General features: G+C 43.6%; 1 protein-coding gene across 1 annotated transcript in view; it reads right to left on the bottom strand.

The window, feature by feature from the left end:
- The window catches only part of LOC118210972 (homeobox protein aristaless-like 3), a 48,312-nt gene that overhangs the window by 14,475 nt on the left and 13,204 nt on the right, over window positions 1-20,633 (bottom strand). Inside the window, exons 2-5 of the transcript XR_004761943.1 lie at window positions 19,370-19,448; window positions 18,967-19,021; window positions 16,674-16,767; window positions 2,523-2,587 (exon numbers count right to left, since the gene is read on the bottom strand). The gene's annotated coding sequence lies outside the window, so the exon portion shown is untranslated. The remainder of the gene's footprint in view (window positions 1-2,522; window positions 2,588-16,673; window positions 16,768-18,966; window positions 19,022-19,369; window positions 19,449-20,633) is intronic.

The raw sequence follows: 20,633 nt of genomic DNA, 5'->3' as shown, positions 1-20,633 counted from the left end.
GCAATACAGCCTTGTGAAGGATAAGATACAAACAGAGGACAATCTTGAGGTTGGAGGAACCAGCTGAACCTCAGAGTAAAATTCGGAGAATGAGATGACCAGCGCTGACCTGGGCTGGGCTCACAGGGACAGGGAGACCACTGTTGTCCACCACGAGAAGGCCAAATCTGACAACATTCAAAACACATGTGCGGCTTCCTCCCGCGTCTAACCCAACGATCCCTGTCCCGCTCACCGGAGAGGATGAGCGGACCTGAGGAGCAGGGAGCAGGGGAGGATAATGGGGTACAGAGGCACTGGGATGGGGGTGAGGGGGTGGGGTGTAATTGGATTATCTACCACGGGCGTACGGAGACGATCCCCAGATGAACCGGACGGGCCGCCCTTTCGGAGAGGCGCTCACAGAGGCCCTCTGTGTCCGCACTGCTGGCACGCAGGCCAAACCCCGCGTCCTGACTGACAGCTGTCGACCTCCAGGGTCAGCCCAGACAATTCGAAATTTTTCGAAGAGATGGGTGCGTGTCTATGTGTGTGTTTGTGGTGTGTGTGCATGTGGATGTGTGTGTGTGTGTGTGTGTGTGTGTGTGTGTGTGAGTGGGGGGAGGGGGGTCTGGGAGAAGCCAGGGAGTTTAAGAACAAGAGAAAGGACAACTGCCCGCCCTCCAGACCTGTTGATCATGATTCATTTTCATATATAATTGAATATGAATTTCATCTCACCTGTGCCCCCATCAGAACACCCCCTTGTCACGCAACATGCTGAGCTCTTGAGGAAACGAAACCCTTATTCCAAGGTTGCAGGTTTTAATTCATGTTGTAGGTCCCATAAACGGTGCCAATCAGCATTCTGTCTGGATTACCAACTGACGACAGGACCATGCAGGCAATGGTGTTCCCTAGAAGCTGCACCTGACCTGCACTTTGCATCTGCATCCTGTCTAAGCGTTTCCCACACTGGTGATGGAAGAGCATGAAAATTAGGCATGGCAAATAAGTTAGACCACAGCACAAGGGGAAATTTATTCTGCTGCTGAAAAGATATTTCCATTTGTGTATTACTATTTTTAAACTAATGCCATTGAAAACAAAACAAATCAAACAAATCAATATCTTGAAGTAATATTGAAGTGGTACAGAGCATTCCTGGCAATAAATAATAATAATAATGAGGCTCTATTCTCTCTCTATTCCATTATGAGTAGCTTTCAAGAATTTGGCAGATGCGCTTATCCAAAGTGACTTCCAGAACTGACATTCTTTTACATGCAATCCTTAATATAGTTTGACATTTTATGGAAGTAATTCACGTTACAGTAAGTGCCCTGTTGAAGCATACAACGGCAGTGCCCCACCTGGGAATTAAACCTGCAACCTTGGAATAAGGGTTTTGTTTCTTCATGAGCTCAGCATGTTGCATGATAAGGGGGGTGTTCTGATGGGGGCACAGGTGAGATGAAATTCATATTCAGTTCTATATGAAAATGAATCATGATCAATCAATCTATGCAATTTTTCCCTTTTCAGTATAACTGAAACATATTATTTTAAACAGAGACAGAAGAACATACAGGTTTTGATGAAGAGAGTGAGGTAACACAAGCCCTTTCCAAACTCCAAATCTTGGAGGTTCATATTATGGGTTAGAGCACGGCTGCACTATCCAGAAGTGAGCCATCACAACAATATGGTTTTGGTTTAAATACATGTTTTTGTAACAGACATCATGTCAAGCCCAAAAGTACCAAGCTCCAATATGGGATGTCAAAAGCTATTACAGAAGAAAAGGCCTCTTGTGTACTTGCCTACACTGATACATTCAGGAACATGCACACACACACACACACACACACACACACACACACACACACAAAATCCTGTTGCAGCGCTCATGATTTCACTAAGAGAAAATTCTTTAATTTTTAGCAGCTTCAATCTCCTGAAAAGCAAAAAATGTTTAAATGTAGCAGTTGGCAAAACTAGCATGCATGTCACCGCTCAAATTAATAACTATCCTTCCTAAACTATAAACGTATGAACTGCAGCATTAAAATATATTTTGTGAAGAAAGCCACAAAGTAAAAAGAACTGATGACTTCCCAGACAAATTACCTTGAGAAATAACATGAGGTATATTTTCATTGTACATAAAAACACATGGCCATCAGCAGATTTTGATTTAGAGTCCAGGCTACATGTGAAGCAAGCAGCCTTACTGACTTTGATTCAAGAAAGTCATTTTTAAATTACAGTTATTAGTCAACTAAATGAAGACGTGGAAAGTTAATTCTGAAATAAAACAGACACATGATAATCTAACAGACAATCTAATAAAACAGCAAAAAACACAACAACTGAACAACTGGACACTGCATCACTGATATACACATACACAATAAAGATCTACCAGAGCAAGGAGTATGTAGCAGGCTTAAAGATACCAGTACCAACTTTAAACAAAGAGAGCCAAGAAAACTGTCACTTTCGCCTTGGAAACTCTTTGATTCTATAAACAGACTACTTACGAAAACCTCCAGGAGATCAGGGCAGTAGAATGCTCACAACCCACGGATCCCTCCATCCACACGGACTAGCAGAGAGACATGGGGAAGACCAGTGGGGGGCATTAGCAGGCATTCCTTCAAACAGGTGCATTGGAAAAAAATGACATTCAAAAAATGGCTGGCGCATAGCTCTGTGTCCAGCACATTCTCATTTGACAGGGCCACAGGAAGTAGACTCTACTGGCTGCATCGCCACGCCATTCTCTGAGCCACTTCCCTGATCAGTCCTGCTCACTCTAAATTTCCCCCATTACACCACTGCATTGTACTGCAATCGCACCATTTCTCATAGGACAAACGTGAACCACAGTTCTAGCTTCACAATGCTTGAGGCCTACAGCTATGTACAATGGGGCCATGTGGCAGGGAAGCTCCAAGGGCCCTGATTGACAGGGGCCCTCGAAAAACATGGTGCGGTTACAGTCATTGTGCAGTGGTGGGGTGGCTTGGGGCGGTGGGGCCCAACGAGAGTTATTTTCGTGATCTTTTCCCAAAAACCCTGACAGCGCCCCATTTTTAAAAGCCTGTTTATGCACAAAGAAACATTTGTTCCTTTACAATATTATGATGTACGATACAGTACATGCAATCAACATATCTTAATCACTGTAAAATGTATTGGCATAATAATAAAAAAATATCAGTCTATTCCTTAAAACAACAAACAAAAAATCTAATTCATATACGTGGCTAAGTGGCCTGTTTCACATGACATGCTTTATAAAATGTGTTACCTCTTAGCTAAAATCAAAATGAGAAATCCTAGTGGAGCGTTGGCTGTAGGCTACCCATTAAGTATTAATTGTTAATAAACCAATACATGCTTTATACACAATTGGAAACAATGACTGAAAACAATGCTATCGCTTTATATCGTAGGCTAATAACAATTAGCTTTTCCTAAAGTTCATCTGAGGAAGTCACCCCCAGATTGGTTGGACATGATCTCATGTTTTTGCAGTTGTCTTGCTGTTGTTTATATACTTTTCTTTTTTCGCTGACCGACAGAATTGCTTCATTACATATCCAACAGTGCTTCACCATAACGTCACCACCGATAGCACTGATGATGAAATTAAACATAAAAAAATAAAAACACGTGCATAAGCTAGCATATGAATAAAGTGCAGAAACGAACGAAAAAGGAAAGATATCGGTGTACATAATTTTCAAATTGTCCTTTTTTCTAGAACATAGAAACGACGATTGTTTAAGTATGAGAATTTGTGGCACAATAGGCGCACAAGTCACTGTTCAAAAAGTCAATCATATCTCACAGAAGTCAAATTGCTTTTCGTTCTTCCATTCGACTATGCGGAATTCAAGGCTCAATAACAAAGGCGACATTTATCTCTCTTCCAGTGAGATGCAGGGAAAGGCGATGAAATATGGATCTCCTTGTCATGAGCCGACCTGTTTGTCTCATACACTGGCCACAACAATACAAGATAGGCCCATATGCAACGGGCTGGAAAAGGAAATTCCGTTTCGGTCAGACTTATTTTTATGGAGATTCCAATACAAATCTGTAAACATTCTAATCTCCAGATATTATAATTCCAGTCAAATCTATATCCCCTTAAAAGTGATCGTGAATTCTCTAATCAAGTGTTTTGAGGCTAGCAGAACATCAAAGCAAGAAGACGATGTTGAAGACACATTTTTGAAATAAAAGAAAACTACAGAATGAGTGAATACACACAATTTTGCCAAGTTTAGCACCTATCCAGACAGCTCAGGTTCTCTCACATCTCAAGCACTCACGTAGACCTGCTCCAGCCTGCAGAGCCAATATAATGTTAAATAGCTAGACCAGGTTTTTGACCGTAACGCAATTTTACTTTCATTAACAAGGCAACAGCTGCATGCATACCATCTGTGTAAGTGACTTTCAATAATAATTTCAATAATAATAATAATAATAATAATAATAAATACAATGAAGGACCGTGAATAGAAGAATGGCGATAATCAATTTTAACGTCATTTCAATCAAAATCAAATTGACCACAGCGTTGCATTCAGTATTCTACGAGAAGAAGCTCAACAACGTTGTAGAAAACAAATAATTAGTCTGCGTAATAGTTTCGGAATAATGCCAACATGTTTTTATTCAAAGAAGGCCCATGTGTTTTTATTTTATTTTATTTTTTATCTGCAACGGGACTTTTAAATTAAGAAAAATAATAGGCTTAGGCCTACATGATATTCTCCTTTGTTGAAGTTCTTGGTACTTCAAGGACAGCCTATATGGCATATTTTCTATTCAGAGTGCGCTCGTTTCCCGATTCTGAGCATGCGAACCAGTTCTGAGTTATTGGTGGCGTTCTGGGAGATGGCGGAAAAAAAAACTCGCATGCCTATTGCTTACCCTTTGAAGCAACAGGGTCGCCCATAATTTCTGTGGTGACAATCTCAAAGAGGCTCTATCTGCTCCCGCGCGCACATGACAACGTGAAATGGTCAAACGTCTCAAATGACAATAATGGTTTATTCTGTCCCGGGTCTCGAGTCTGAGCAACTAATGGCGCGTGGAGCCAAGGAGCGGACACGACTGTAAATTACTGTATTGCTATACACCACAGCCTTGACGGCGTTATTTAAAAATGAAGAGTTTTTGAAACCCATATAGGCTACTTGTAACCTGAAAACAGATTACATGGGTAGGTCTACAGAGCACTGACTGAATGCAAAAGGCCTACAGACGGAATAGGATATATGGTTTCAGCCTGTTGTATGCTCTGTTTTTGTTTAACTTTATATAGGCCTACAAGTAGCAAAAATATACAGATGATTCCCTTTCCTTCCATGGCAGTAATAGATTGCATAAAATGTGTTTGCATGTTTACATTTGACTGAAACAAAACATAACTTTAAGGGATTCATTATTTATGGCAGCGAAACCGGTCACATTTTTATCCGGTGCGCTTAAATGGCTAAAATTTCGGCGAACAGTAGGCTACGTCGCATAAATCTTACTAAGTGTGTCGGCATTCTTAAGCATCTCCGGCGGCCAATTAAATTTAAAAGTGGCGATGATAAATGTATGCGTTTCATAAAGACTAGGGTGAGAAGGTTAACATTAAGAAAACACTCATAAAATTTAATGCAGTCCTTAACAATTCACGAGCGCTGTAATAAATCAGACTACTTCAAAGGGCAAGAAAAGTTTTACAAAACATGATAACAATAAGCGACGTATAGAGCTTTGACCACTTTCCTGAAATCCTGGGTAAGCTATTAAATACTTCTCATTAGGATAAACGTTGGGGGGGGGGGGGGGGGGGGGGGGGGGTCTCTCTTCCCCATTTAGATAACATTCATAATTAATAACCTAGACTGAGTTAAAATAAGACAAAGCGGACATAGTATAAACCAACAACATTTTCCTGAACCAAACCGAAACCCAAAAAGCCCTAGTCAACACTGACTGCGGGGCAATAGGCTACAATTCTTTTTTTAATTTTAAAATGATAATAAAATTATGACCATGCCCGTTCCATCAGACCTTTTTAGATTCCATTAATGCGTTTTCTTGCGGGTCATTGATTTGATTTTGTGAAAATAGTCAGCGAACGCAGCCTAATTACTTTCATAATGTTGATGCTATTAAAAGCAACTGGACAAAAGCCTACTCTATTCCGAGTGAGCGTGTGTAAATTAAACGCTTAAAGTATAAATTAATGTGTTCGTATATTAAACACTTTGATTTGTTTGATGTTTTTAGTTAAACGTCCCCAAAAGTAGAATCAACATCAGTCAGTTATAAATATAGTTATTTTTTTGAGAATCTATTCCAAGGTCTTGACGTGTGCTGCATCCCGTTGGCCAACAGGTCGCATATACTGTGTATGTACGTGATGTCGTTTCCAGAGGTTTGGGATTTCCATTATAAGTTTCCGCTTATCCATTGGAGCGAACCCTTGATGGATACGTGGCGGATTTTCGTTATGATTTCATGGTTTCTTAAGAAAAGACTCCGGGACTTGATTCACCTTGCTCATTCGCCATGGTACCAAATCATGACAACATTTTCTTTGCTTCAGATTAAGGCAAAACATAATTCAGATAAGCCTTTTTCAGCGCACTTAGATTAAAGCTAAGCCTTTCTTGTGGGGAAGGCGGTTCATTACCAATAACTATAATTTAAATTAGTTTTTTCCATAATGTATTATATCTGGAAAATTATTTTAATAGCGATTCCATTACGTTTTTAAGTTTAAAAATAATTATGTATGAATAACTATGCAGAGGTTATTGGAGGAAAATCTGATAAAGTGACTTTTGAAAATCCTTAGCCGTAGGGACTCATGCTTGTTAAAGGTTGAAAGAATCTGGTTTCATGTTTCCCTTTCCACTAAATAGAAACGGTTTATGAAATGGGTCAATGCATTACTCAGCCTATAGGAAGGACATCTGCCGCTCTGGGCCTTGGGTCTCAGGTTAGCGGTAGGGCCTCTGATTGGGTGGGACATTTCAGTGACATGGAGAGGCGAGGTTGAGAGACATTTGGAACCTCCACATCCCGTCCTGCCCAGTCATTCACACCATGTCGAACGCACATTGAAGTGGCCCGCTCTATCGCGTTAACCAACGACACTACACATTCAGATTTAAGGTCTAAGGGGAAACAGTAATAGCATTGTCATCGTGTTTTATGACAGATAAGAATATTTGCGCTTTGGAATTGTATAGGCGCAAACACCAGCGGTCACCAACCACCGACCAGCTTCACGAGCTGCTTCACAAATAAATATTCACGGTAGCATAGAGGATGAAAGGGGGGGGGATAAAAAAGATCGCCTTAGATGTATCACAGCCTAGAAAGCAGTAGTCTGAATTTCAAAATTTATTTTAGTAATAAAAATAAACAAACATTAACCAGTTGCTACACAAGGGCTTTCAGTTTTTCCCCTTTCTCGATTGCAATTTGGCTTTTGATCGCCGTTAATTTTTTCTGCCACCTGTGATTTTCAAAAAAAAAATTACCCCATTAGAATGGGAGGGACGATGACACACTCCAAGCCCTTTGTTATGGTTTGAAGCAGGGCAGCTGCATAGGCCACTCGGCCTCAATGGAAGCAGGAAGTCTGGGGTCACCTGGTCGCTGAGCCCACCCTGTTGCTCATGCCCCAAGGGTTTATGGGACATGTCCCTCCCATCCTCCCCCCCCCCCCCCCCCCCCCCCCCCCAAGCCAGTCAAGTCTGCACCTTCAACCTCTCACCTTCAGTTGCTCACACACATACTCACACTTTCACTGATTTCATGATTTACCATCTTCTCTCGCATTGTGTAATTTTCTGCACAGTAAAATGACTAGTGTTAATTCAACAGAGTTTATACAAGGCCAACAGGGACCCACATGTACACTATGAGAATTAATTAAACTCCGGGCATTTTACAGAGCAGACACTGACACAGCAAGCATAAAGCAGAAGAAAGAAACAACGTGCATTTAATAAAAGGGGATAGACACGTCAGTCGTGTCCGCAGCACAGCTGGAGTCCGGCTCCCCCCCCCCCCCCAAGGCATTCTGGGATTCTGGAGGTCCCCGCTGAGACGAAGTCTCACAACCTACGTTTGATAAGGCCGCCCTTCTAAAACACCATAACAGACCCGAGAGAGATTACATCGCAGGAAACCTGATGTTCCAGAGCTGGTGATAATTCCACAGCCGCGCTGCGTGAAAATACTTTTACATTGTGGGGGGAAAAAAAACAAAGTGTGCCACAAAGAGGCAGCATTATTTTAGGGTTCAAACGCGATGTACAAAGACGCATGATCCGAACCGACTTATGAGGCAGCTTCAGTCACCCCACACAATAGAAAAAAGGCTCTGTGTGGTTGTTGTTTCGACAATGTCGTGGCTGTTGGGAGCATTCTGTCTAAAAACTGAGGAATCTCAGGGGTGGGTGGTTCCACTGGTCACCCTGTTCCATGAATGCTAGCATGAGCTACAAGTACAGTGGGTTCTGCTCACGTGTTCAGGAAGATTACTCATTTCACATTCACGTCTACCTTTATGTCAAAGTTGGAGCACACTGCAGCTACCAGAGCATAATCCAATTTTTAGTTTCTTTAAATGTTTTGTTTATTTTTATTTTTTTAGGAAAGTCGGACCTCGGATCAGTCCATGCTACCGTTTTAAATTGGGTATTGGGGGGGGGAGGGGGGGGGGACGCTGCAGTAATTAAACAGAAGGGTGCAGTGGGGGTGTCTTTTCTGAGTTGGGTTTCGACACTCTACCTAACGGCACGGCAGGACTAGTGTTCACCAGAGCACAGCAAATCTAATTTATGGCAGGGCCAAAGCAGCTGGATTTTCACTTCCGAGTGGGGGATACGTTACACGGTTATGGGGCTCCACTCGTTCCTGGCAAGGGGAATGGGGGGGTTGGGGGGAGGGGGGGCAGGGGTGTTGAGCGGGTCAACTATAGTACAGCCCTCAGCAAATCCACTTCATTTCTCCCACCCCCCCCCCACCGATGACACCATTAACAGGGCCTATGTGACATGACAAAAAAAAGTGAAATGCCAAAAAAAGTAAAAATTAAAAAATTTAAAAAAAGAGTAAATGTGCAAGAGGCTGGAAATTTGATTAAAGCGTAAATGGGGATCCCATTAACCGTGTCTTGCATCGTAAAGCAGACGAGTGCCGTGCTGTTTAAGTGCCTGAAGTGTTTCGGATGGAGGTAATGGGGACCTGCTGAGGAAGCGGGGGCCCCGGGGACGAGGGGCCCGTCTGAGGAGCAGTCTGAGGAGCGGCCGGGGCGAGGGGCCGTCTGAGGAGCGCCTCATGCAGGAGCGGCTCACGCAGGAGCGGCCGGGGCGAGGAGCTGTCTGAGGAGCGCCTCACGCAGGAGCGGCTCACGCAGGAGCAGCCGGGGCGAGGAGCTGTCTGAGGAGCGGCCGGGGCAAGGGGCCGTCTGAGGAGGGGTCGGGGCGAGGGGCCACCTGAGGAGCGCCTCATGCAGGAGCAGCTCACACAGGAGCGGCCAGGGCGAGGAGCCGTCTGAGGAGCGGTCGGGGTGAGGGGCCGTCTGAGGAGCGGTCGGGGTGAGGGGCCGTCTGAGGAGCGGTTGGGGCGAGGGGCCATCTGAGGAGCAGTCTGAGGAGCGCCTCATGCAGGAGCAGCTCATGCAGGAGCGGCCGGGGCGAGCGTGCTGCAGTCAGCTTCTCTGCGCTCCCTTAAGCTCGCGCTCTCCTGTCACGCTCCGCTGTTCGCATGTGACAACCGAGCCAGGGAGGCTTTCTAGGGTGGTGAATCAGTCACTGCCAATGGCGCGGAGATGTCCCAATGGGGCGGAGATCTAATCCTTACCGGGACAGTGCCAAGTGCGGCCGAGAGTCCAGAGAGGAGGGGCAGAATTGGCGACTGGCCCATCCGTGGCGGAGGCCAGGGAGGGAGGATTTCAGCCCACAGGGCTGTGCTTGGCTCAGTACGCACTTTCCATTTGTCTGGCCCATCAAGGGCTTGTAGAGCATTCTTCCAACGAAACCGGCTCCTCCAACCCATCCTGACTGTGACCTCAGCCTGGCCCTCCGCCCACCCAGACCCCCCCCCCCCCAAGACAACCAATCCGCTGACCTGATCTCTGCCAGGAGACCTCAGGCCTGGGGAGGGGGCAGCCCCACGCACCCCTCCCATCAGCCCCCGCTTGTTTTGAAAGCTCCCTGTGTCACAGGACTGATTAAAGCAAACACTGGTGGTATTTTCGTACCTAATCGAATTGTACTCTTTTCTTCTGGCCAGCCCGGAGCGAGCAGTGTGCTGGGTGATCCACAGGACTGCTCCTCTCCTGGACTGATCTTAGATTTCAAACACTCTGGGATCTCAAGTCTTGCCCCCCCCCCCCCCCCCCCAAAAAAAAAGAGATTGAATGTAAGTTGCTTTTAGCACTCATGCAAAACATCTGCATTTCTATTTTGGGCACAGGTGATGCAGTGAGCGAATATTTAAGATTCTGTTTGTGGAGCTGTGTGTGAGCATGTGTGTTTGCGTGAGTGAGACTTAGATTGACTGTGTGTGTGCGTGTGTGTATTTGTGTGAGCGAGAGATTGAAAGTGTGTGTGTATGCGTGTGTGAGATTGAAAGAGAGTGTGTTTGTGTGTGCGTGTATGTGTACGTCTGTGTATGTGTTTGCGTGTGTGAGAGATTGAGAGAGAGTGTGTCCGTGCATGTGTGTGTGTGGGTGTGTGTGTGTGTATGCGTGTGTGCGTGTTTGCGTGTGTGAGAGATTGAGAGAGAGTGTGTCCGTGGATGTGTGTGTGTGTGTGTGTGTGGGTGTGTGGGTGTGTGTGTGCGTGTGTGCGTGTTTGCGTGTCTGAGAGATTGAGAGAGAGTGTGTCCGTGCATGTGTGTGTGGGTGTGTGTGTGTGTGTGGGTGTGTGGGTGTGTGTGCGTGTTTGCGTGTCTGAGAGATTGAGAGGGAGTGTGTCCGTGCATGTGTGTGTGGGGGTGTGTGTGTGTGTGTGTGTGTGTGTGTGTGTGTGGGTGTGTGTGTGTGTGTGTGTGCGTGTTTGCGTGTCTGAGAGATTGAGAGGGAGTGTGTCCGTGCATGTGTGTGTGGGGGTGTGTGTGTGTGTGTCCGTGCATGTGTGTGTGTGTCCGTGCATGTGTGTGTGTGTGTGTGTGTGTGTGTAGGGCGAGCGTGTAGGGCTTAGAGGATGAAGGCTGAGGGATTTGAGAAGGTGTCCCCCCTGTTCTTCCTGGGAGGCTAGAGGGCAGATTGTTTAACATGTGGAGCTAGCCAGGAAAAAACAGCTCGGTCAGGGTACTCTGGGGCCTGCAGAGGAGAGCTGAACCGAATGGAAGCTTGTTTGGGGGACGGGCTATTGTACATATTTGGCTTAAGACCTGCACCTGGGAGCCCGAACAAGACACAAGGGACATTAAATGTGTCCAGTAAACTTCTGAATTATGGCTCTTTGTTTTTGACTAATTTAAAATGCCTCAGTGGCCTTTGTTCCAGAACTGGGTTGCTGGTACCCTTGAGGGGAATATGTAATGTCTTCACGTCAATACTTGGGAAAATGGAAAATAAATTATGAAATGGAAAATGTTATTCAACATGTATCTAAAATCCATCAAAATAAAAAAAACATTTAAAAGTAAATATTGCTGATAAATCTTTTGAACTGCAATTCAATCACAGGTAGATAGTAAAACATAAAACACTTATTTATAAAAATAATTTAAACCCTCGTAAATAATCTCTACACTATATTGTGCAGCTTTAAACTGTTTATCCTTCTCAGGTTAACCTAGCTGCATTTCCAATGGATGTACGAAAGCTCATGAGATAATTTGTGCCTGACTGCTGTTTTCCTGCCTACACACAGGACGGATACAGAGGCTGTGAACAGATACCGTTAAAACCAAGGAATATATCTGCATATAAGACAGAAAACGTGATTTGATTGGGTTAAAAATAAGCGATAAAGGCTGCCCTCTAGTGGTAAACTCGGATCAGTGACGCACGCACTTGACGGTTTTTAATATAGGACGAGGGTTTTCTTCTGATGAGTCCATAACAGACTGTCCTGGTTTCCTGATCCTGGATTCTGAATATAAATCCATAAAGTATCATAAAATAGTGTTTGGCCACGCTAAAGGAACCAAGTTTTTGACTTGTCTATGGAGACAAATCTTAGCGGTGTGCTTATAATTGACCATTTGGTAAGGTCTACAGTTGAATTGCATCAGTAACTATCCAGCTGTATGTTGACAACATGGAAACTGTAAGCTGTGGTGTGGGTCCGCAAAGAAAATCTCGCCTTGCAAGAGCCATCGCATCAACTGGGTCGCCCATATTTGGGTATGGCACCACCTGGGTGGAGGGCATCACTCGACAAAGACTCCTGTGCTCCAGAGTAAATGTTCAGCGATTAATCAACTCTTATAGAATATGTATTCTGCCAACTGGACTATGTGAGTACTAACTGGCACAATAACCAGCTGAGTCACTGACTGCTGGAGGACTAGGATAGAAATTAAGCAGTGGACGGCTGCAGTGCCAGTAGGACGTAAAAGTTATTCTGGCCTTTTCCAAATTTTCCTAAATTGGGAAAATCTAAATTGAGCATTGGAGTCAAAGCAGCAACATTATGATTCCAGAGGCTATACACATGATCAGAGTAGGCTAGTTTCTTTAGCATCTATTCATAATTTTTTTTTTAATATTGCGCCAGCACTGTTTTCCTCCTAAGTTCAAAAGCATTGCAAGCTCTTCACTCATGGAGCCAGAGAGGTGTGGTTTTATATCAGCCAATTTTTATATTTACAGTTGCAAGCCGAGGCAATGCGCGTCTGTGTTGCCGTAAGCAGAAATGGTCTGGTCTAGTCTGCCATTTACCCAATGGCAGCACATATAGAGAGAAGCCCACCATGTCATATTGTATGGTAAAATAGTGCTGGATCAATAATGTATCACAGGGAAGGCACAGCCCGTAAATGCCATTTACTACTAAATGGGCCATACTGAACAGACCTGAATGAGTCATCTACTGTAAATTGGCATTGTGGGTCATAAAACAGGTCCTTCACTCCAACACACGATGTTTTCAATGTTGCAGCTGCGGGATGAATCGCCCTTTTTCCGCCTGCATCCAATATCCGGGCAAATGTCCGCAACGCAGTGCAAATTCCTCGGCTGAAAAAAACGCCGCCGTTTAAACGAAACCCGAGATCCGTGGCCCATTAAACCAAAGTCCACAGATGTAATTGTTTGATATAAACGGCACTGCAGAGGGGAAAACCATAACCGTAGGTTATCCTTATTACATGGGACATCACACACAATGAGCAGACCATATGCCCTAAATATACCAAGGTAGTTGTACTTTTCATGAAAAGGGGGGAGGGGGTGGCATCTGAACCAGACCGGCTCGCTAAGCTACGCTACGGCTCTATGATATATCGTCTCATGCCACTCATCACCATCACTCACTCACTGCTGTAGTCTATACTGTTTGATCGGATCAGGTTAGGCGAAGTCCCCCCCCCCCCCCCCCCCCCCCCCCCCCCCCACCCCAACCCCAACCCCAACCCCTCTGTCCCATTCTCATCCCAAACAGGCCAGGGCTGGAGCTGTTGCTCATGCAGATCGATGCACTCGTGTTCTCTTGAAGTGGCTCTGGATAAGAGCACGGGCGAAGCGAAGGTAGCGTGATGCAGCGTGCCGTTTCGCCAGCCTCCCCTTTCACTTGAAAGGCTCGGTTGGGACGTGCCATTTGTTTCTCATTTTTTGGTCTGGTAATGAAGTCCAGTTTATTTTTGCTTGGCTGGAAATCCAAAGGAAAGGAACCCAGGAAGGTTTCCATTAGTCGCTAAGCTCTGTATTAGCCAATTAGATTCCCTTCCTTCCGCCCTTCCCTTCTGCTACTCTAGTTCTCCACCGGCAGACCTCTTATGGGCACGGCTATCGGGCCACAGACTGATGTTTATCACCATGCCAACCGTTTGATACACCTGTGAGTGTGGGAGTGGGGGGAGGGGGGCTCGGACATGAGAATCAAATTTCAACTGCTGTTAGAAAGAGAGCATACTGCACCTTCCCGTGCTGGCATCTAAATACTCTCTCTGGACATTGAACGCAGTGGGAAAATTTGATGGCAACTGCAGACTTTTTAAAACCCTCCCGCAAAATCCCATAGTTTTTTATTTTTTATTTTATTTAAAACTAATACGTCAGCAGGTTCTAGTGCAAACCAAATGTAAATTCAGGCAACTAGAAATAAGAACCAATGACCTAGGTTGTTAACCTGTTTATTTGATGCAGATGGGGGGGGGGAGGTGAACGGGGGAGCAGAGGGGGCTCCTCGTTCCTTCTGGCCACAGTCATCTCCTCCCGGTACAGAGGCAGTCTCAGGTTGGGAGTGTGTGGTCTAAAGCAAGAAAATGCTCTCTGGAAACATAACACTGATGTACACTCTTTTGGAGTTACTAGAAGGGTATTTCCTTATTTTAGACCAAGGACCTCCAAAATGTACCGACACCAGCAGTTGTAAAATTAATTAATGAATCGCTATGAATCAGGGTTGGGGTAAATCCTATTTGGGATACATTCATTCATTTAAATAGCTATCCAAAACATTTTTCCTGTTTGCTGAATTAAAATTTCAATACACAGATCTAATTTCAATCTATGTAGAAAATTGAGTGAGCTGAAACGGAATTGGACCAAACCCTGCCTTGACACCCATCTTACAGCCTTCGCAAATAGACTGAAGCCTTGACAGCTGTTCTCCTCGAGACCTTCAGCAAATGGCTTTCCAGAGGAAGGCCACAGAAGCCCTCAGTACAGACATTTTGGGGGGAGGAATTTACAAGCAACACTTGAATAATACTTAGTGTGGTGAAACCAATCCATTTTGAATGTCCTTAAGACATGTAGCCCATTTTGGATTTGCATTTCACATTTTCCAGAAAGAAAGTCACCTGCACTCTTTGAATTCTCAGCCTCAGGTATGGAATACTTTCATTACATAAAAGTGTATTATTAGTAGGCTACTGGTGGAAAATTCATGCCTGTCACTTGGTAATTGTCTTCCATCAAGTAGGCCTACGGTACAATTACGAAGGCAGAACACTTTCTTTCTGGTCGCTCAACGACATGTAGAGACACCATGTCTCTATTAAAGCACTCACAAGCGATCGATCATTCAAATGGAACGCGAAGACAAAGCGCAAGCTGCCGACCCGACTCAAGGAACGAGAGGCGGCGATGGAGATTAACGAGGTCTGTGCTGCTTCGGCAGTGTCCGACACATTTATTACAGACTTCTGCGCCAGCGAAACCGGCAAACTCTGGCGGCCGGCCAGATGGATTCGATATATTATCACGAGGCGGTGATGAAGCAGCCATTTTTTAGTGTCACCGAGCCCCATTAGTTATAGACAAATGGCTCAATCTGGAGCTCTTGTCATTAACCGCAGGCAAGACGGGACAACCAGAATCCAATTCTGAGCTCGGACCATTGTTGCGTGTCGCGAAAATAGTTTCTTCCATTAATGAGGACAAAAACATCGCACTCCATTTCTTAGTGAGTCACTGACCAATAGAAACGACCGGGCACAACAGTGACCCACAATTTCTTAATGCACAGCACAGCACAGCACTGAACGGGGTCTGGAATAATTTCTCAATGGGAAATGGTAGGCTAGTTCCTTAAACGTACTATAGCCTCCTGATAATTCAACTCTCCGACCACTCGAGGTGCTACTGGTTAATAGAGCGCAACGGGTGGAGCTATGTAGCAGAGAAACCTGGTTTAAAAAGCCAGGATTTCACAAGAGAAACCTGATTTAAACAGTCAGGACTTTACAATGAGATGCTTTAAAGATGATCTGGCAAGAGAAATAGGCATTGTACCACATACAAAGTCAAAATTATATGTGCAGAATTAGCTCAGTGTATATGCACAGCTGAATATTACAAGGGCTAGAAAATAAAGATAGCTAAAGTATGCTTTACAAACCTACTCATTCAAATGGCCTTTTGCAGGCTGACCTCTCTAAAACAAACATACCATAAAAATGATAACTAAAATAGATTTTAAATGAACAGATCTCTGCTCTATACTCTACAGTATTTGATTTCTTAAAAACAATACTTGCAGATAAAAGATATCACTTACAAAGATGTAATTAAATATGGGTTTTTAAAAAATCCATAAAACAGGACTGACATGAACAGTAATTTCTGTGTTCTACAAGAACATCTAGACTCTAGACCAGGGGCAGGCAAATGTTCTCTTTCGTGACAGCCATTTAGCACCTTCTGGGTTACATGGAGACGAGGAAACAGAGAAACAAGAAATAAAAGTGTTTTTGAAGAATTCAAAGTCAGCCATATGGCTTCAGGCCAGAAGTCCTCGGGCTTATCCAGAAAGGGCCGGTGTGGGTCCAGGGTTTCGTTCCAACCAAACAGACGCACACCTGATTCTATAAAATAAACAACTAAAGTCTTTGCTAAGGACCTTGAGCAGTAGTATCAGGTGGTATTATTGCTTGGTTGGAACAAAAGCCAGAACTCACATGGGCGCTTTCTGGATAAGAATGAGGACCCCTGGTTTAGGCCACGGCACTGTAGGCAGCAGCTTCAAACTTACCTCATCCATGTTGTTGCCATGAGCCAGCCAGTTGCAGGGACTCAAGTGACCAGTAGAGGCCGCTGTCAGACTGTCTCCAGCTGCATTGAGACATCTATGTATCATTAAAAAAAAAAAGATGTTGGATGTCAGAATTATTTAGCAAGACGCTTACACCTTTACAAGGAGTAAATTGGCAGGTATGCATGAAACACCTAATAACTTGTGAATATTCCAAGAATACCTTGGGACAGAAAGCAGTACTAATACCTAGGAAATGTAAAACTAGATTTTCAGACATTATTTAAAACAAAAGCTCAGTAAATAAAACAAAATTAAACCTAAATTGTGTTAAAACTGTCTCAGAATTTACTGTTAGATAGAGTTCAGTTATTTTTCTGAATTGTACAATTTGCCTGCTTTCATTATATTAAAAGGGAATTCAAAAACTTGAGGGGAACGATTAATTGTTACAATCATAACAATCGCTTGCCAACATTTGCCAAATGAACCCTCTGTTTCAAGCTTTGCAGTTACCCAAAGTTACACTGGGGCTATTAGGAAATTGCAATGATTTTATGATTTTATGACCGTAGAGAGCTGGCACAAAGTGTACCATCTTGGGAGGCGGAGACAATATTTCGCTTTGTTACAGCTTCATGTATGTTAAGCACAAAGGATTGTAACGTTAGTTGGGGTTAACTGGGGCACTGAGGTAAGCTGTAGATTTAAATGTATTATTTAGGAACACTTGTGTGTATGTTCTATAAGTAGTGAGTTATGGCAGGTATGGTGCTGAACTCAGTATTATTGAAAGAGACTTGTAAAGGATGATCACACTGGAGATATCAAATTGTGAACATTCAATTTTAATGACCCAGAATTTAGTTGTTGTGAAAACGCACAATACCTAGATATAGCCTATACCGAGGAGAGCCAGTAAATCAGGTGAACTCTGTTGTGCTCGTCGGTTCTGCTACCCTATAAAGCATCTTTGTGACATTTCTCTGTAAAAATTTCTACCTAAATGAAACCTATTTGATTAGATTTTACTGAATGACATTGGTGCATCCATCTCATTTACCGTTTTTATTTTTAAATGTTTTTTTGGTTCTTCCCTTTAACCTTGTCAGAATATTGACTTGTGTTGACACGCTTTTCATAATGAATCCTTGGTGGTATAATTGGTCATATAATTGTGCTGTTCATAATTTCTGAGATTATGATGCCAAGATTAAGGTCCCTAGAGGAAACGAGTTGAAACATCAGTCACATGCCCGTGTTCAAAAATTTATAGGAGCCCAGGTTATAACCCATTTTATTACAGCACTTCAAAAAGCTCAATGATGCTTCAACACCTTAATGTGCATTAAAATGAATGAAACCATTAAAATGTCCCATTTGTTGCCATACATTTTGCTCCTGCAGCAAATGAAAGAAAGAGAGAGAGACAAAGAATCCAACTGCCAACCTTAGAAGTGAATTTTAAGCAGCCAAATACTTCCCCCTGCTTTCAAATGGATAAATGTGTACGGTACAGTCAAATATGGACATAAATGAATCACTGCATTTACATAACTGCCTAATATCATGAAGAATAGCAGCACAGTAATTATCTTAATGTCATGATATTAGTTATTTTGTTGGCTGTGTCCCTCACAGTGGGGCAGAGTGCGAGTCTCCGGTGATGACAGATCCTCCTGTCTGAGTCTCATATGACACAGCAGACTAATGCAAGGAAAGCCTGTGCAGAGTCAGTTATGGATTAAACTGCCATTGGCTTGAGGGGTAGGCTTTTGGAATGTTTATCTTTTTATCAAAATTCTAAGTCAGTGTTCTAGAACTCCACTGCATTCAGTTACCAATAGCGATTGTTACATCAGCATTAGAATGTTCAGTTATTAACATTCTAATGGCATATCTGTGGTCTTACACCGTTAAAGGGTTAAGCACCATTAGAAAGCTGCTACTATGGACCGTATTAGCTTGCATTGCGCCATATGTTTCGGTCACATCTTCAGTGTCAGTGCGGAAATGCTGTTTTTTGCAAAGCTATTCACTTTTCAGGCTGATATTTCAGTAAGCTCATCCATTACTGTTTATCTCTTCTTCCAGAGATGACTTGTAATTTGAAACTAGGGACATACCAAATAATTGTAGGTTTGAAAAATATCATTTCATGCTTTTAGCTCATTTGCCATCTAAGATGTTTTCAGAAGATACAATGGAGCAGCAGGTTGAGACTGAGGGCTCAATGGAGACAGGCTCCAAGAGATATTGGTGGCTCAATTCTCTGAGGACGTGACAAACACACCGAACAAGCATCCCCGCCGACCCACAGCGCAGCTGCAAAAGGTCAAACTCTGCTTCTGTTGAACAAGCAAACAGAAAGATCAGTAGCATTCTCCACTGAGAGCGCACACAGCACCAAAATGGCACTGGCTCCTTTTAGCCATAGAAATATGCTAATACAGTTCTGCTCCAGGTACCACATTAAACACACAGACCCCCCCTGCCGCCCACACACATTTTCATACACTTCAGAGATTATGTTTCCTAGGGAAAGGCCGTGATTGAAATAGACAGGGTTTATGAAGCAATCCAGGGCCAAGCGCTGCTTTTAAGCACCTATTAATGCCATTATTAATAGCTGCAAGAGCAAGGCCTGTGACACACTCAGTGTGGGACGCTCCAACGCGCTGAGTTATATTACTGACCTGTGGACGCCACCTGGGAGAGCAAATGAAGATGCGGAGGTTTGATCTTTCCCTTTCCCTCAATCCCAGCACTCACTCTCTACATGAAGAGAAATAAAAATAAAAAAGTATTTATCAAGCAGAGGCCCACTGTAGTATTCAGACTAAGAGCCAGTAATTGGAAAAATTATATATTAATATTGCAAATCAATCCACACACTGGTTTAATAAAAATCAATGAATGATATATGCACAATGAATAATATACCAACAGTATTCTACAGGAAACAGAATTTAATACATACAACTATCAGCAGGTGAAGTATGCATGGCTGTATTTTAAAATGGCAGTCTGTTTATATATACATATTTTGACATTGGCAACAGATCATACATTTTAAAATATATGCATTACATTTTGGCTCTCATTTCAAATACAGACTTTAAAATACGGGCTAAATATGTGCACATTATCTGTTCTTTAACATATAGCGAAAGAATATGACTGTGCACAATTCAGTGACCGCAGGACTTCTATTTGTTTGGAATCCATTTTCATTAAGGAATGCGCACACTGCCGTGAGAAGGCCTCCACCACTTGCCACGTTCAAAGGAGATTATGTCAAATCCAAAACCACAAAGAGCTCCTGCCCTCTCTGTGTGGCCTCAGAGTGGCCATCTGTTCCAGCTCTGCAAACTTACAGGCTGGCACACGCCCGTCACATGTCACAAACACAGGTCTGCCTCAGCGACGCTCTGAGATTAATATGAGCTTAAGTTTCTAAATAAAGACTCAAAACCGAACCGTCAAAAGGCGCTCGTTCTCACACCCAGTTGCTTAGGAGTATAATCCACGTCGCGGCAAGATGTCGCGGAGCTGAAGACACACAGCAAATTGCTAGGCAGGTGAAACGCCTGCCGACAGTAATGATGGATTGTGAAGCCACCATAAATCACCCGTCATTACTCACTGCGCACCCAGTATCTTTTAGTGCTCGATAATGGACGAGGAGTGGGAGGTGCAGGTGCCCTTGGAGCAGAGGTGGCCAAGGAGGGCCGTATCCGTTTCTAGATCTCATGCCAACTGCTGGTCTTAATGACTTAATTAGCCCCAACATTTATGCCACCTGACACTTCGGCTACATTTCTTGATAAGGGCATGAATGACAGACAAAGACCGTTCTTGTGTCCCACCAAATGAAGCACTTCACAGTGATCCAACCTACGAGTGAACCGGTGTTAGCCCAATTCGCCAGGATAATTGGTGGAAACGAAAAAGCCTGCA

Source organism: Anguilla anguilla, chromosome 13, assembly GCF_013347855.1.
Source record: "Anguilla anguilla isolate fAngAng1 chromosome 13, fAngAng1.pri, whole genome shotgun sequence".
In the NCBI taxonomy this organism is placed as follows: Eukaryota; Metazoa; Chordata; class Actinopteri; order Anguilliformes; family Anguillidae; genus Anguilla; species Anguilla anguilla.
Note: the sequence above shows the minus strand (reverse complement) of the source record. Positions and strands in the feature narration are given on the sequence as shown.